The following is a 17,916-nucleotide window of genomic DNA, read 5'->3' as shown; positions in this document are numbered from 1 at the left end:
CATGAAATGCTACCAGAGCCACCGTACCTCCTGGCCGGTCCGTTCCTCTAGAGGTTGCACTCCTCTGGGCCTCAGGGCCTTTGCACAGGCAGCTCCTGCTTGGAGTGCCTCCTCTCCCTCTCCCCTTGACCTTGTCATTGATCCCAACCCAGTCTTCAGAGCTCAGCTCAAATGTCACTCCCTTAAGGAAAGACTTCCTTAACTGTCCCCACTTAGGGGTCCCAGTTAGCTGTTCTTATACCCCTACATGCCCCCTGAAGTTCGGACCCCAGCTGAGTGCAGTCACTGTGGGGCACTGCGTGACATCTGTCTGTCTTCTGTAAGGTCAGGGGCCCTTCGACCTGAGTCACCGTGGGGTCCCAGGACCTGCCGTGGCGCTCACTCTCTAAAGACTAAACAGTTGCAGAGACCAGTGAATGAAAGTGTCAGGGCCTTTCACACACATCAGCTTACTGCATCCTCAAAGCATCCCTGCGAAAGAGGACCCTGCTTTACCAGGAGGAAGCTGAGGCTTGGGGAGGCCAGGGTCATGTGTCGATGAAGAGCCACTGGTCCACACTGCCCAGTCCCCAGCACTCCCTCCCCTGCAGCGCCCAGTGCTGACTTGGCACGGCTTTCATTGCTTGTTTTCCATGTTTGGATCTTTCATCCTTGATGTGGCCCCTTAGGAACGGGCTTGCCTGTCCCCTGCAGTGCCCTCAACGGCCTATGATGTGGCACATCTGTGGGAAGCCCTGGCGGAAGTGGGCACCAGAGGCCCATTGTGGGTCCCAGTGGTCCATGGCTCTGGGAGGCTGAGACAGGCCTGAACGAGGCCCTCAGGAATGAGCATCTAAACACATCCCACGGGCAATCACACAGGGCAGGGCGCTGCTGGCCACTCAGGTCCTTCCAGGAATTGCATCTTTTTTTTTTTTTTTTTTTTTTTTTTTGAGACGGGGTCTTGCTCTGTCTCCCAGGCTGGAGTGCAGTGGCGTGATCATGGCTCACTGTAGCCTCAACATCCCGGGCTTCAGTAGCCTCCCACATAGCTGGGACTACAGGCATATGCCACTATGCCTAGGTAATTTTGTATTTTTTGTAGAGATGAGGTCTTTCTCTGTTGCCAGGATGGTCTCAAATGCGTAGGCTCAAGCAATCCTGTTGCCTCAGCCTCCCAAAGTGCTGGGATTACAGGTGTGAGCCACCGCATCCGGTTGGAATTGCATCTTGAACAGAGATTTATTGAGAAGAGAAAGATCTTGTCTTCCCCTTCCCCAAGTCATCAGGGATGGACAAAGAGAGGCTGTGGGGAGGTGGAGAAGGAGCACACACAGAGTGGAAGCGAGGCTGAATGCCCACTTTTCCAGGGTCAGATACTTGCACACACACACATACATGTAGGGGCAGGCACAGGAACACACACAAAGGCATAGGCACATGCATGCACACAGATGCACACACAGGCACGCACAGGCACATACACGGGCAGGCACCTGCATGCATACACAGGCACACGCAGGCACATACACGGGCAGGCAGGTGCTTGCATACACAGGCACACACACACAGGCATAGGCACATGCATGCACACAGATGCACACACAGGCACATGCGTGCATACACAGGCACACATAGGCACATACATGGGCAGGTACGTGCTTGCATACACAGGCACGCACAGGCATGCACAGGCACATACACGGGCAGGCACATGCTTGCATACACAGGCATACACAGGCACATACACGGGCAGGCAGGTGCATGCATACACAGGCACGCACAGGCACATACACGGGCAGGCACGTGCTTGCATACACAGGCACACACAGGCGTGAGGGGGGCTTTAGCAGAGGGGCAACCTGGCCTCTGGGCTAACACGATTCCCTATGGTGGCCAAGTGGCTCTAGCTCCATGGCAGATGCTCCATGGCAGTGTCTATGAAAACCATGCCAAATCCCTCTGGGTCCAGCTTCCAAACTCCTTGGAACAGCAAGAGGTGCTCCCCTGCCAGGTCCGGAGCAGGTGGCACCTGCCCTCCTCCAGCCCCTGGCTGTGTGGGCACAAGTACAGCTCTCTTCTCTTCCTCCAACAGGAAACCAAGTGGAAACCTCCCGCATATCAAATAATGGGCAGAGCATCCTCAGCCTCGGGGCAAGGCAGGCCAGGGAGCGTCTACACAGCCGTGGCCCTCTGTGTGGGGGTGTTTCTGTTGCCATGGTTCACGTGTGCATGGAAATGGCAGCGGTGAGTGACGTAACGACTCTGACAGTCCCTCTGGCTTCATTCCATCTTCTTTCCTGCCTGATGCTCTGGTGTCCAGGGCATCCAGATTGCAATCTGGCCCAGCTAAGGGCAACCCCTGAAGGAGTGGTCAGATCCACTTGAGCCCGAGGGGAAGTCTTCCTTCTTGTTTCTGCAAAAGCCCGGAGGCTTCCGTGACAACCTAAGTGCACTGGTGTTTTTTTCTTGTTTGTTTGTTTTTTTGTTTGTTTTGTTTTGTTTTGTTTTGAGATGGAGTCTCGCTCTGTTGCCCAGGCTGGAGTGCAGTGGCGCGATCTCGGCTCACTGCAAGCTCCATCTCCTGGGTTCATGCCATTCTCCTGCCTCAGCCTCCCGAGTAGCTGGGACTACAGGCACCCGCCACCACAGCCAGCTAGTTGTTTTTTTTTTTTTTTTTGTACTTTTAGTAGAGATGGGGTTTCACCATGTTAGTCCAGATGGTCTCGATCTCCTGACCTCGTGATCTGCCTGCCTCGGCCTCCCAAAGTGCTGGGATTACAGGCGTGAGCCACCGCACCTGGCCGCACTGGTGTTTTAAGATCTGCATTGGCCTGGGTTAGTGTCATTCAGACAGACTCACTTTGGTCACAAATATTTGGTGTCTCTGCTCTGCCCAGCTGTGGAGCTCTCATGTACCTCTGTGCCTTTCTTTGGCCAATGACCAAAGTCATTGATATGGGGCTGGAAGTCGTGTCTGCCATGGGTTAGGATGAAGTGTATCCATCCCTCTTTCCTCTCTGTCGTGACCACCAGGAATGTTCCAGAAAGAGGTTGCTTTATCAGCCTGGCCCCTTGTATGAGGAGCAAGACGGACCCGTGATAGGAACATAGCATGAGCAAAAAAATCTTTGCTCTAAAGAGTGTCTGCGACTTGGCAGCTGTTTGTTACTGCAGCGGAACCTCCTCTCTCCTGGCTGATCGAGGTGCCTCACTGAAGTCGTCTCTCAGCCTCTGGCAATGGTTTAATTCACTGAGCACCGCTGAACAGTCGTCTGTGCCCAGAGTGATGGAAGCAATAAGAATGGGATTGGGTTTTTGTCTTGGTCTAATGGGGTTGCCTGTCTGGCTGGGGGGCTGTGCTTTAAACCTATGAAAAGATACGACATGCTGTTGCTCGGGGTGGGATGAGGGAGTTGTTGGCTGATAGATCAAGTCTGGATAATCCAAGAAGGGAGAGGGAGGAGAAGAAGGAGGAGGAGGAGGAGGATGGGGGGAGGAGGAGGAGGACGGGGGGAGGAGGAGGAGGAGATGGAGATGATAATGATGGTAGGACTGGGGCAGGGACTGGGTGGACTGCAGGTAAGACAAACCCTTAAGCAAAGCCGTGGTGGGAGGACGGAGCACAGAAGCCCAAGGGGCACTCAGGAGATGGGACTGGGATGCCAAGTTCTCAGAGATGAGATTGGGAAGGTACCAGGTGCAGTTACCTCGGAGGGACCAGCTGAGTGCAGTCGCTGTGGCACCGGTTCCCATTTTAGAGATGACAACTGAGGGTGAATGGCAGCCAGTGACTCCCCGACCCTGTGACTCCCCCACCACAGCACCAGTGACCCCCCACCACAGCGCCAGTGACCCCCCACCACGGCGCCAGTGACACCCCACCACGGCGCCAGTGACCCCCCACCACGGCGCCAGTGACACCCCACCACGGCGCCAGTGACCCCCCCACCACGGCGCCAGTGACTCCCCACCACGGCGCCAGTGGCTCCCCACCACGGCGCCAGTGACACCCCCACCACGGCGCCAGTGACTCCCCACCACGGCGCCAGTGACCCCCCACCACGGCGCCAATGATCCCCCCACCACGGCGCCAGTGACTCCCCACCACGGCGCCAGTGACCCCCCCACCACGGCGCCAGTGACTCCCCACCACGGCGCCAGTGACACCCCCACCACGGCGCCAGTGACACCCCCACCACGGCGCCAGTGGCTCCCCACCACGGCGCCAGTGACACCCCCACCACGGCGCCAGTGACACCCCCACCACGGCGCCAGTGACTCCCCACCACGGCGCCAGTGACTTCCCCACCATGGTGCCGAGTCTCAGTGGATGCCTGAGCCACCTGACCACATTCTGCTCTATCTCCTGATGGCTCCCAGCCTGTCCTCTCCAGCTCCCGCCAGCCCCGGAGCTCGCCTCCTCCTCTCCTTCATCACTCGCGCGTGCTGGATGCTCTCCTCTCCACAGCCTCGCCTCAGCATTGCCGACCCCTCTGCCCTGCCCCGAGCAGGTCCCAGGGCCACGTTTTGTGGAGATGGTCTGCAAGACAGAATCTTCCTGAGTATCCAAGGAAAATGACCTGTGAATATCAAGGCCAAAAGGGGGGTGCAGTTCTTGGTTTTGGGGAGCAAACCAGCTGATGTGATGTTGCCTCCCATGTGGGCTTTTCTGGTAGGAGCCATGGGCCAGCGGCCGGCAGCAGAGCCAGCACCCGGCAGCAGAGCCAGCACCCGTGTCGACCGCAGCATGCATGTCAGACTGGGCTGCCTCGGGCGGGGGACAGGGAGCCCAGTCGGGTCTGTGCCTCCCCACAGGGCAGGACCAGACGAGGTTCCCTCAAAGAGCATGGAGAACAATTAGGCAAGGGCAGGAGTGGGAAGCAGAGCTGGGCAGGAAGAAAACAGCACAAAGGCCCGTCCTGTTCAGAAGGGAAGAGGGAACGCGACGGAGACGCATGGGAGATGGACCAAGCACGAAGCTCAGGACGTTGAGGGGGCAGGAGGCTGAGTCTGAAGTGCAGCCACCCTGAGTCAAGGCCACTGCGTCTTAGAGAACGTAACTAACCAGGGCATTTGCAGCAGGTGTAACCACAGTTGTGCCACTGGGGTCATGCGGTGATGGAGCGAGCCCTGAGGTCAGCCCTGGGCAAAGACCCTGTGCCAGGAGAATGGTGGAATTCTGGAATGATCTGCTGTGCTCCAAACCCAATGCCAAGCAAACCCTACACCAGCTACCCACACCTCTGGCTTCCTGGAAGAAGCTGCACTTCCTTTTAAATGTTTATTATTTTATTATTATTTTTTCAGAGCCAAGTCAGGGAGTTCCTCTCCCACAGACAGATGTTGTGAATTCACGCAGCATCCAGACCAAGGGTCTCTGTTGAGGATGTGGAAAAGGTGCACGAATGTGCAGGCCCCTGGCCCGGAGCGGGTCTCAGGATGGCCGGCCCGTCCAGGCCTTCACCTCATCTACCTGCCTCCAAGGGAGGGCACAAGCCCATCAGGGGTTGAGTGGGTACTGTGTGCATACACCCACAGCCACCTCCCCAAAGAACGGCACCTGTGTGCCCACACGGAAGAGGATGTGCAGGGAGCCTGCTCCAAGGGGTACCAGGCAGTGGGCACCCTGCCTCGGTTTGGTTTTGCTCTGTATCTGACGGGCTGCCTATTTTGCATTCCTGATTGACCGTGTGCTGTTTGGGGAAAGGTATTGGAGGGCTTGAGTGCCCTGATGCTCCCCAGAGCGGGTTTTGTTGCAAAGCTCCTGATTTCCCCGGGCTTTGTGGTTGCTCCCGGCAATGCCAAAAACCCCCACGGGTGAGAGAAGCGCTCCAGGTGGCCTTTGCTGTTGGACAAGTTTGGGCCACCCCCCTTCCCTCTCCACCACTACCCCAGGTTGGGCTCAGCTCTGCCTCCTGCCCATCCGGAAAGCCAGCAGTGCTCAGGCCGAGGAAGTGAGGACACTCTGGGGCCAGGTGGAGGGACAGCAGGGTTCTGAGCTGAGCGGATGCTTATTTTTAGGAGCCTGTGGGCACTGCCACCCACGCTGGGTCTGCACGGGCCCCTGAGCTCCTTCTTCTGTGACAGTGGTTCAGAGCCACCCTCGCACCAGGGGGACCTAGCCTGGCATTGCCGAGCTTTTCACAAAGGGTGCTCAATGCTGCTCTGGTCCAGAGAGCACCGTACCCCAGTTCTCCTACACTGGCCTCCCTGGCCCCTCCCCCCATCTCCTTCCCCTTCTCCTTCGGGTTTTCCAGGGAGGAGGTGGGTTGACAACCTGCTTCGGGAGCTGGAGCCAATTCTGAAACAAGTCAGCAATGATAAGCCACAGACGTGTGTGTGCTGGAAGTGGGATCTTTGTTGGCAAAGTGTGCGCCCATCACCTTTGACTGTACTTGCAGAAACTTCTGTCGCTCATGCAAGGGAACTTGGCACTGGAAACACAAATGCTTTTCTTGTCCCCGTGTATGTCATTAAAATGGCCTTTGAGTTTATTTCTTCAAGTTTGATGATAAATGTTTAAATAATCAAGCTTAGAGACATTTTTGACATTGCTGCTTTTTCCTCTGGTGCATTTCCCCTGCCGAATTGAGTCTGCCCGTGCGTGTGAAGAATTGCTCACTTTCTTCCATCTTCAGGGCCTCGTTGCTTCCCCATGGAGGGTGCCATTTGCCCCGTTCATGGTGCCTGACTCCCTCAGTGATCCTGCACCCCACCAGGTTCTCCAATGTCTTACTCACCCACTACTTTTCAGTTCTAGCCAGAATTGTCGGAAATCTAGCTTTTGGAAAGTTTAGATCTTGGTCATTGGAAGACAGACACGTCCTGCACTGGCTCTGTCCATCTTCATCAAAGCCAAGATCACTTCTTGGGGTTTGAGGGCAAGGCTGGGATGGGGGTCTGGAGAGTGAAAAGTCCAGAGTGAGACCTCCATGCTGTGAGCTGTCTGTGTGTGGGCTCTATAGGCTTGAGTAATCCCCCTCCATCCTAGTCAGGTCTTTGGGGTCTGGGTTTTGGGGCTCTCAGGAACCCCATTTTTAAGATAGAAAGGTGGACAGCAGGAAACATCAAGCCATAGCCAGGTGGGAGGGGACTACAAGTGTCTGGGACCAGAGCTGTGGGCACCTGTATCAGTCAGGGTTCTCTGGAGAAACAGAACCAGTAGGCTGTCTCTACCCATCTCCATCTCCATCTTCTCCATGTTCTCCATCATTTCCATCTTCTCCATGGTCTCCATCTTCTCCATCATCTCCATGATCTCCATCAGCTCCATCTTCTGCATGATCTCCATCTTCTCTATCATCTTCTTCATCATCTCCACCTTCTCTATCATCTCCAACTTCTCCATCATCTCCCACCTCTCCATCATCTCCATCATGTCCATTATCTCCAACCTGTCCATCATCTTCTTCATGATCTCCACCTTCTCCATCATCTCCATCATGTCCATCATCTCCAACTTCTCCATCATCTCCATCTTCTTCATCATCTCCAACTTTTCCATCATCTCCACCTTCTCCATGATGTCCATCTTCTCCATGATCTCCACCTTCTCCATCATCTCCATCTTCTTCATCATCTCCATCTTCTCCATGATTTTCATGATCTCCATCTTCTCCATCATCTTCATGATCTCCAGCTTCTCCATCATCTCCATCATCTCTGTGATCTCCATCTTCATCTTCTTCATCATCTCCATCTCCACCTCCATATCTCCATCTATCAAGAGATTTATTTTAAGGAATTTGTTCACATGATTACAGGTGTTGGCAAGTCTGAAATTCCTAGGACAGGCAGGATTTGTGCTGCAGTCTTCAGGCAAGAATTTCTTCTTCTCTGGGAAGCCTGAGTTTCTGCTCTTCAGGCCTTCAGCTGATTGGTTGGGACCTACCCATCCACCTTCTGGAGGCTCATCTCCTGTACTGAAGGCAGCTGATTGGAGATGTTCACCACAACGACCAAATATTATCTCAGCAACACCCAGATTCATGTTGGACTTAATCCCTAGAGACTATGGTCTGGCCATGTGGACACAACACTGACCAGCACAGCATCCCTCCAAGCTCCCAACAGGACTGGCGACTTTTGCTTGGAAGTTTGGTTTGGATCAGTGGTTTCAGCCTAACCGAGGGGGTGGGCTTGCTACTATCACAGGAATACCATGAAATAATTTGCAGCCTTATGGGGAGGGGCCAGACTAAAAATAGCATGTGTTGGGCCTAGGGCTAGATTTGCTCTGGCAGGCTGCCCCGGGCAAGGACTTAGCTCTTTCTCAGAAGTCGGAAGTGCCTTGACCCCATGTTTAGTGCTAAGACAGAGGTGCCCTAGTTGTTCAATTTTTAGCCTCATTTAGAATGGCTTTTTCAAAGGGTGAGTGACAGGGACTTAAACGACTGTCTTCCTTCTTCTTCCTGTGCACTTCCCTCCAACCAGTTTCTCTAAGCCGAAGGCTGACCTTGTCACTACTATATTCAAAACACTTCAAAGGGCTTCCCGTGGCTTTTGGAAGACGGAGCTCCTACCTATGGCATGAGGTCCATCCCCCAGCCCTGCTGGCTGCCCCTGCACCTCGACCCACTTCCATCGTAGCTCTGTGGCCTCCCGGAGTTCTTAGCACCTTGTCTTCCCTGGCCTCAGGGCCCTGGAAAGGGGCCCCTTTGTCTCCCTCACTCTGCCCCCCTATCCCATGTACTCGTTCCTGCCCCTTAACTCAAGAGCCCCCATTTCCCCGTTGCATGCCCTCACAGCGTTTCATACCTGTCCTTGTCTGCAGGACATCCATGCTGTAATTCATAACTAATTGCTGGGTGTGCGTTGAACCAGCGCCTTTCCTGTTAGATCAGGGGTTCTGGGCCCAGGCTCCATGTTGGAATCGCCTGGGGGGCTTCACAGCCCCCATACCCAGGCTGCCTTCAGAACCTAGGGGGTAGACCCCAGGGCAGCAGTCATTTTGAAACTCCTTGGCTGGTTCCAGTATGCACTCAAAGTTGGGAACCACTGTGCCACTCAAAGTGCGATCCTTGGACCAGCAGCGGCATCACGCAGGAGCTGGTTAGAGATGCAAACTCAGGCCTGGCCCAGACCTGCTGACTCAGAACCTGCCCTTCAATGAGATCCCCATGTGGCTGGGGGACATGTGACAGTTTGAGGAGGGCTCTGGGTACCACCTGGGAGGCTGGACCCTGGCCTGTCTCTGGCACCAGCGTGGCAGTGGCTCACCACGCTCTCACTCAGCGAACCTGTGAAGCCTTTTTTCTTTTTTAAAGTGAAAAGCAAGTTTATTAGGAAAGTAAAGGAATAAAAGAATGGCTACTCCATAGGCGGAGCAGCGGCATGGGCTACCCAACGGAGTATACTTATAGTTACTTCTTGATTACATGCTAAACAAGGGGTGGATTATTCATGAGTTTTCTGGAAGAAGGATGGGAATTTCCCGGACCTGAGGGTTCCTCCCCTTTTTAGACGGTACAAGGTAACTTCCTGATGTTGCTATGGCATTTGTAAACTGTCATGGTGCTGGTGGGGGGGTGTCTCTTAGCAGCTAATCCATTATAATTACCGCACAGTGAGCAGTGAGGATGACTGGAGTTCACTTTGATCGCCATCTTGGTTTTGGTGGGTTTTGGCCGGCTTCTTTACCGCATCCTGTTTTAGCAGCTGGGACTTTGTGACCTGTATCACTTGACCTCCTGTCTCATCCTGTGACTAAGAGTGCCTTAATGTCCAGGGAATGCAGTCCAGCAGGCCTCAGCCTCATTCTGCCCAGCCCCTATTCAAGATGGAGTTGCTCTGGTTCAAACGCCGCTGACATATTCCCTCCTCCCTTTGACAAGGGGACCCTGAATCCTAAGGGTTGAGAGGGATGAAGATCCACCTTCTGTAACTTCTCCGTGAGGACTTTTTAAACAACCCCTCAGATTTCTCCTTTTGGATCCCTTCCTTGCTGACCCACTCCCTTGAGGGCCAGCCCACCTTCTCCAGTGGGCAGCCCACCCCTGGGGGCTCGCACCCCTTCTTCATGGGTGGAGAAGCTGGAGTTTCTGTTTTTCTCCTCCCCGCCTGGTTTCCCACCTCCGCAGTTTAGTTTATTCCTAGAGAATGTTGTCCTGAGCCAGGGAGGAGAAGGAGGCATTGTCTTTCTCCAGCTGGTGAACGTGCCCGCCTGGCTCTGCTTTAGGCACCCTCCCCCCACTGGGCAGATTCAGAGAGAAAAACTCCAAGTAGGATGGAGATTGGAGGCAGGTGATGCCGGGGGGAGGGGAGGGGACAGAACATTCCAGAGGAAGATGGCAAGGCGGAAGGGGAGGTTTTTGAACACAGCTAGGCTTGAATCATCGCATTGGAAAATCCCAGATGAGGTTCTCAGCAGCAATCATTCACGTCAAGTGGCCGCAGCTGTAGGATGGAGAGGGCTTGTTAAAGGGACAGGTGCCTGTTCTTCCCGTGCTGGGGAAGTCAGGGTGAAAGCCTTGAAGGGCCTCTCTCCTTGCCTGGAGCCCCTCTGCAGACCAGAGAGTGTCTCCAGGGCCGTGGGCTCCCAGTGCTCAGCCTGGAAGCCCCTCCTCCAGGCTGCACGAGGTCCTGCAAGATTGAAAGGCCTCAAAGCACGGCTGGGGACTGCATAGCCCAGAGGCGTCCCACAGGTGGGTGTGTGTGGATGCAGTGCTGTGTGCAGCTCCTTCCAGAGCCCAGTCTCGATGCCCAGCTCCCTCTGCCTTCATTCCCCGCGGCCTTGGTCTTTCTCTCCTTTTCATCTGTCTCAGGCTTGGAGGAAGTATTTCCAGTGGCTCTGCTGCTGCGCTTTGGAGAGGGTGACTTCTAGAGTGGCTGGGCTTGGCTCTTGCCCCTCTGGGAATCTTCAGGGAGAGGGGACAGAAAGAAGAGGAAATGCCTGAGGCATAAGCAGGAAAGGTGTCAGGTGCCGTAGGGGCAGGGCTGCCAGGTGTACCCAGGACGCCCAGGTAAACTGGAATTGCAGATACACAATAATTGCTTAGTATGAGTGTGTCCCAAAGATTGCACGGGATATACTTATCCTATAATTGTTTTGCCTTCTCTCTGGAATTAGTGTTTTACTGGCTATGCTGTCTTATCTGCCACATTTGGCAAGCCTGCATGGGGTGAGGGTGGGTGGGGAATCCGGAAGGCACCTCAGGGCAGCACGGGTGGCCAGCCTCTGCGTCCCTGCAGCGTGGCCATTATTCTGGTCCTCAGAGCCCTAATGAGCAGCTGAGCTTCCCCAGGTCTTTGCTGTGAGACAATGAGCCTCAGGAAACATGCACGTTTGCAAACCGCTGTAGGCCATAAAGTAATCAGACAGGCTGGCTGCCCTCCTGCCTTTGTTAATAAATACTTAAGACTGTGGTACTCACCTGGGGCCACCTCCGGGGAAAGGGCTCAGCTCCCAGTGCCTTCAGCTTGGCTCCCCTTCCCCCTCCCTCCCCCCACCCTGTTGAGAGGGCTGAAGGCCTTCGGGATCCACCAGGGAGGCCTGGTGGGCAGAGCTCGGGTGGGAGGGGTCTGGGAGAAGGGGCAAGAGCGGTGGGATCGGCCTCGGCTTCATCCATGGGTGTGCATGGTGGGTGGGCACCTGCTGGGTGTTAGGCACTGGGGCCACAATGAGCTCCTGGACACAGGGACCTTGCCTGGGGAGAAGCCACTCCAGGTGCCCCAAGGACTGTGGGTTCAGGGATGGCTAAGCCGGGTGGAGGGGCGATGCTGCCCTAAAGACTCACTGCCAGGGGCAGGGGAATGCCCTGGTCTGAGCACCAAATGGACCATGGTCTGGGCAGCAGGTGTGTTAGGGGCTCTGTGTCAGGCTGCAGGGGGACCTGAATCCCAGCCCAGTCCCCACTGCCCTAATTGTGTGACCCTGGGCAAGTCAAACAGCCTCTTGATGCCTTAGTTTCCCCGTGTATAAGATGGGAGGAGTGATAATAACACCCGCCTCTCGGGATGGCCAGGAGGGTTAAATGAGAGAATACTTAGCACCAGGTAGTGTCTGCACCCGATGGCTCCCAGCAAATCACCTTCTTATGACAAAAGTCCTGCAGGTGAGGGGTCGGCAGTGAGATAGGACGCTGGGGGGAGGTGAGCAGGCCACACCCGGGGGGCTCATAGGCACAGTCTTCTGCCCATTCTATTGTCGCCACCACAGGCCTTCCTGTTGCCTACCCCATTCCCTCCTTGAGGGATCCTTGGATTAGAGTCTACTCAAGGAGCAGGAAGAGGAAGCCAGACCCCCTGCAGCAAGTTCACGAACATCCAGTCTTGGCCAGGTCGGCTGCGTCCTGACCCACCACCCTTGCTTGGTGCGATGCAGCAAGATAACGTGAGATCCTGCAGTGGAGATTCAAAGCTTAATTAAAACTGTAGATCACAAATTTGAGACTCCAGGTTTAAGACAACCTGATCAAATTAACCTGGTACACTTCCATTTAAATCTGAATTTCTGTGATGGAAGAGAGTGGTTGGTGGGGCGGGGGGTGGGAGTGGGGACACCAAAGCAGATGAAAAACACTTATGACACTTCTTTTATGATGGGGCCTCGAGGAAGACTCTGGGCTGGCAGTGGGGAGGAGATGGCACCCGCAGGCATAGGCAGAAGGGAGAGGGAGGCCTGGCCGTAGCCTGTCCTAGCCAGGCTTGACAGAGGCCAGGTCAGGGCTCTGCTCAGGGGTCAGCTGTACAGCAAGGACCATAATCTGCTGGCTCTCGGGCAGGCTCTGCCATTTTCTTGATTTGGGGATATTTGGAAACCACAATGCTGACTTCTTTCAAGAACCCAGAGATGCTAGGGGACCCTGGGATTCCTTAAGAATCTTGAATGCCTGATGCCACCAGATTGTTAGTCCAAAGGGTAAAATTCCAGTAATGAGAAACATCCTTTTCAACGAGTTAAATGACAGCTAGGCCAGGGCCGGGGACGTGGAGCTGGCATTACAATAATTACCTAATAGATTAACTTCATTGCAGCATTTTTGGCCTCACTCCTCCTCCCTGCCACTCTATTTTATAAAAAATTCTTTTCTCCCGGGGCGCCCCCCCCATCCTTCAGTAAGAGTCTCTTATCTGTGATTTACAGGTTTCTTCATCCTTCCTGAGACATGACATTCTATTTTTTAAAAGCAACCCACAGCTATTGCAAGGCATGCAAAACAGCCCAGCCCACAGGCCCACTCCTGGAAAGACGTGAGCCCTGCATCGGGGGTTCCCAGCCCTGGCCGATCCCCTGAGCCACCCGAGAGTTCATGAATAGCACTGACTGTGACTCCACCCTAGAGTGTGGAGTCAGGGTCCCCAGGGGTGGGGTCTGTAAGTGTCACTTTGGAAATGCTGTCCAGGTGACCCTAAGGGACAGGAGGGCTTGAGAGCTAGTGGCAGCCAACACTGTTGGTGGGAAACATTACTCAGATACAGACAAGTTTTGAGACAAATGAAGGCAGGCCCGCTCAGAAGTTCTTAGACTGCTGCTGTGCCAGTCAGTAGGGGGAAGGGAGGAGCAATGTGGCTGTGATGTCTGTCCATCCATCTGTCCACCCATTTATCCTCCATATATTATCCATCTGCCCATCTATCCACCTATAATCCATCTATCCATCTTCTATCTACCATCCATCTATTATCCGTCTGTCCATCTACCATTCATCCATCCACCATCTATCTGTAATCCACCTATCCATCCATAATCCATCTGTCCATTCCTTCTCTACTATCCATCTGCCCATTCACCATCCATCCATAATTCATCTGTTCATATACCATCCATCTATAATTCATCCATCCATCCATCTACCATCCATCTGTAATCCACCTATCCATCTACCATCCATCTATTATCCATCTGTCCATTTGCCATTCATCCATCTACCATCTATCCATAATCTACCTATCCATCCATCCATAATCCATCTGTCCATTCCTTCTCTACTATCCATCTGCCCGTTCACCATCCATCCATAATTCATCTGTTCATACACCATCCATCTCTTATCCATCATCCATCGATTTTCTATCTTTCCATCCATCCGAACACTCTTAGATATTGACCTTGGCCACCAGAATATCTTGCATCTGGTACAATGTTTGCAGCAGGCCCCGCTAAGTAACAGCAAATGGAATAAATGCAGGTTGGCATTTATTTAATCTGCAGGTTTAATCTGCAGGTTGGCAGATTAAAGAAAGAAATCTACTGACATATACCCAAAGGAATTGAAAACAAGGACACAGATACTTGTATGCCAATGTTCACTGCATCATCATTCACCACACAATAGTGAAACAGCCCAAAGGTCCGTCAACAGGTGAGTGGGCAAACAAAATGTAGTATATCCACACAATGGAATAGTACGTAGCCATAGAAGGGAATGAAGCTCTGACAGGCTACAGCATGGATGAACCCTAAAAATGATGTGCTGAGTGAAAGAAGCCAGACACAAAAGGCCACACATTGCATGATTCCATTTATATGAAATAACTGGAATACAAATCCATACAGAGGGTAGACGAGTGGTTGCCAGGGCTTGGGGGGAGTGGGGAGCTATTGTTTAATGGGCATGGAGTTTCTGTTTGGGGTGATAGAAAAGTTCTGGAAGTGGGTCATAGTCATGGGTGCACAACATTTGATATGTAATTAAGGCCACTGAATTGTACACTGAAAAATGGTTTGAAATGGTAAGGTTTTTTTGTTTTTGTTTTTGTTTTTTGCTATAGATGTTTCCACAATGAAAAAAATCCCCTAAAACAAGAATAAAGAAACCTACCTGAGAGGCTAGTGGGGGTATTCCTCAAGGTGGGTGGGTTGAGGAGAAGGCAGATACCTAAGCATCTAGCGGGGAGGTAGCCCCCATCACCTCTCAGCACATCCTCACTGGGGCCGGAGCTCTGGGAGGTGGGGCGGCAGGGGTCTCGCTGACTCAAGTGCTTTCCACGGAGCAGGTCCTGGGGGTCTGGCCAGTTTGCCCTTGGTGGTGGTGAGTGGGACACAGGAATCTGGCTTATGGGCCAACCAGTCGCCTTCAGAGCGAAGGATTTTTTAAATGGGGGCGGAGCTGGGAAATTAGCCTTTTTTCACCATACGGGGCATGGGGGTCTCTTGAGTCTTCCCAGGCTCTCATGAGGAGGAATCACCTCTTTGGAATGTATGGAGGGTGCTGTGGGTGGGTGGCCCCCAGCACTGGAGAAACATTGAAGAAGGGGCATTACCCCCAGCTTTAGTTGTGGTGGGAGTCAGGGGAACCAGCAGAAGTTTGCCTACCAGTTGCATATCCCTTATCCGAAATGGTTGGGACCAGAAGTATTTCAGATTTAGGATTTTTTTTAAAATTTTGGAATATTTGCTTTATACTTATCAGTTGAGTGTCTCAAACCTAAAAATCCAAGAACCAAAATGCTCCAGTGAGCATTTGCTTTGAGCATCATGTCAGTGCTCACAAAGTTTTAGATTTTGGAGCATTTTGGATTTTCAGATTTGAGATGCTCAGGCTGTGTGATAAAAGGAATCGGTTCTCTGTTCTCTCAGCACATGGACTTGCTTGTGGTATCGGTATTGAGTTTACAGCACAGTGTTGCTTAGTGGGGGCCTTGGATGTTTGCTTCCAAGACCAGATAAAGTCTTTGTACTCTAGATGTGTGTCACCCCAGCTTGGGGGCTGGCAGGGGTGAGGGAAAGGTGAGCTCACACTCCTTCCAGCAGGCTATTGCTCTGGAAGATAAGAAGTACCCAGCGCAAGTACACACAGTGTGACTGTCACTGGAGAGCGGGCACCCATGCTGTTCTGGGAGCATCCTAGAAGGGTTCCAGGAGACTTTACATCATTGATTTGGTCTGCAAACCATCTCTTAATAGACAGTGCAGAGGTAAAGGTCAGGCAGGTTCTTTTATATGAATTTCAAATTGATTTTCAAATTCTGAATGTGTTGAATTGGAAGAAAAGAGGGTTTTCTTTATTGATTTGACTTGGCTAGCCCTGGCTTGGAGAGCCTGGAGATGGAGTCCCAGCAAGGACTCTGTTAAAGATCGCTCTTCCCTGCCAGGAACTTGGCACGTAGCATCTCAGCGAATCCTTACGACAGCCCTAAGAGGTACGGACAAGGAGTCACCTAGTTTATTTATTTACTTATTCCCTTTATTTTTAGTTGACACATAATAGCTGTACATATTTATGGGATACAAAGCAATATTTTGATGCATATATACAGTGTGTAATGATCAAATCAGGGAAACCTGTCATTTATGGCAACACGGATGAATCTGGAGGACATCATGTTAAATGAAATAAGCCAGGCACAGAAAGGTAAATCCTGGCTGGGTGCGGTGGCTCACGCCTGTAATCCCAGCACTTCGGAAGGCCAAGGCGGGCAGATCACTTAAGGTCAGGAGTTCAAGATCAGCCTGGCCAACATGGTAAAACCCCATCTCTACCAAAAAATACAAAAATTAGCTGGGCATAGTGGTGGGCACCTATAATCCCAGCTACTAGGGAGGCTGACTCAGGAGAATCGCTTGAACCTGGGAGGTGGAGGTTGCAGTGAGCCGAGATCACACCACTGCACTCCAGCCTGGGCGACAGAGTGAGACCCTGTCTCAAAAAGAAAAAGAAAAAGAAAAAGAAAAAAAATAGCACATGTTCTCACTCATATGTGGGAACTCAAAAGAGTTGAGCTCATGGAAGCAGAGAGGATTCTGAGGCTGGGAAGGAGAACGGGAAGGGGAAGATGGAAGGAAGTTGGTTAACAGACATGAAATTGCAGCTAGATAGGAGGAGTGAGTCCTCGGTTGCAGGGTGACTTCCATTAACAAGAATTTATTGTGACCTCATTTTACAAAGAAGAGAACAGAGGTGCACATGAACCAGGTAATTTGCTTAAGAACAAGTGAAGCAAATTGCTGGTGACTCTTGCCTTGCCGGATGGGGCTTGGACCTGTCCCATCAGGTGCCAGGGCCCAGCCATTGTAACTGCCTCGTGTCCCCTCTGGGGCAATGCTCGGCTGAAGGTGCTGGATGTCCCACAGAACGAATGAACCACAGATACTGGTTATGAACAGTGGCAAGCAAGGCTTCTGCCTCTGGGGTTGAGGGCAACCACAGTGCCCTAGGCCCACAGGCAGGTCAGCATCTTGGCTGGAGTGGCCTGGGTTGTTGGGGACCCAGCACAGCCTCACCTCCACTGGCTGATTCTGTCCATCGTTGGAAGACTTTCCTCAAAGCATGGAAGGACTGGGGTTCTGGCGGTTTAGCTTTAGGATCTGCTGTGGACCTCAGCTCTTCCCCCGTCCCCTGGCCCACCCCAGGATGCACAGCACATGGATGGATGCAGTGCTGGGCCAAAGCTGGTCTTACCAGTTTTCCTGCATGCACCTGAGAGTCCCCCTGGAGCTGCAGGACCATGGTGATGAAGGACGGAGCTACTGAGGAAGGCTCTTTAGCGCTGGCCGCTTCTTACAGTGGACGAGTGGAGACCCCAGGCCCAGCCTGGTGAGGCTTAAATAGGGACTATGGCAAGACATGCTTACGCAAAGGGAGGGCTCATTCATCATTCGTAATTGGTTGAATAACAAATGAAAGCTGATTAGCAAGTAGAAGAAACACAGAGGGAGGTCTCTAGAGATGTGCCATAGGGCTCTATCAGCACCTTCTCCCTGTTCCTTGTGGCTGCTGATGTCTCGGATGGGGCGCAGGTGGCAGAGTTATTAAATCCGAGGATGACAGGGAGCTGGAAGGATTGGTGAGAGTGCTTCGTAGACAAGCTTAGGATCTAAATATATCTCGACAGTCAGAATGGTAGGGTGAAGCTAGCAAAATACAATTTAGTAGAACCCAAAATACTGGGGTCCAAATAGCCAAGCTCTCCAAGCCTGTGATGGTGAGACAGAGCTGGGTGGTTGCATGTATGACTTAGCAAGCTGTAGCGTGAGCCAGCAGTGTGACAGAG

At 52.7% G+C, this 17,916-nt stretch overlaps 1 protein-coding gene across 15 annotated transcripts in view; it reads left to right on the top strand.

Moving 5' to 3' along the window:
- RBFOX3 (RNA binding fox-1 homolog 3) overlaps positions 1 to 17,916 on the top strand; it is a 526,282-nt gene that overhangs the window by 27,422 nt on the left and 480,944 nt on the right. The window contains exon 1 of one of the 15 annotated variants that reach the window (XM_063799970.1): positions 10,335 to 10,625. The exons of the other annotated variants lie outside the window; for them this stretch is intronic. The gene's annotated coding sequence lies outside the window, so the exon portion shown is untranslated. Of the gene's footprint in view, positions 1 to 10,334; positions 10,626 to 17,916 lie in introns of those variants that run through there. 15 annotated transcript variants of the gene reach the window in all.

The sequence above is a fragment of the Pan troglodytes genome, chromosome 19 (assembly GCF_028858775.2).
Source record: "Pan troglodytes isolate AG18354 chromosome 19, NHGRI_mPanTro3-v2.0_pri, whole genome shotgun sequence".
Lineage (NCBI taxonomy): Eukaryota > Metazoa > Chordata > Mammalia > Primates > Hominidae > Pan > Pan troglodytes.
Note: the sequence above shows the minus strand (reverse complement) of the source record. Positions and strands in the feature narration are given on the sequence as shown.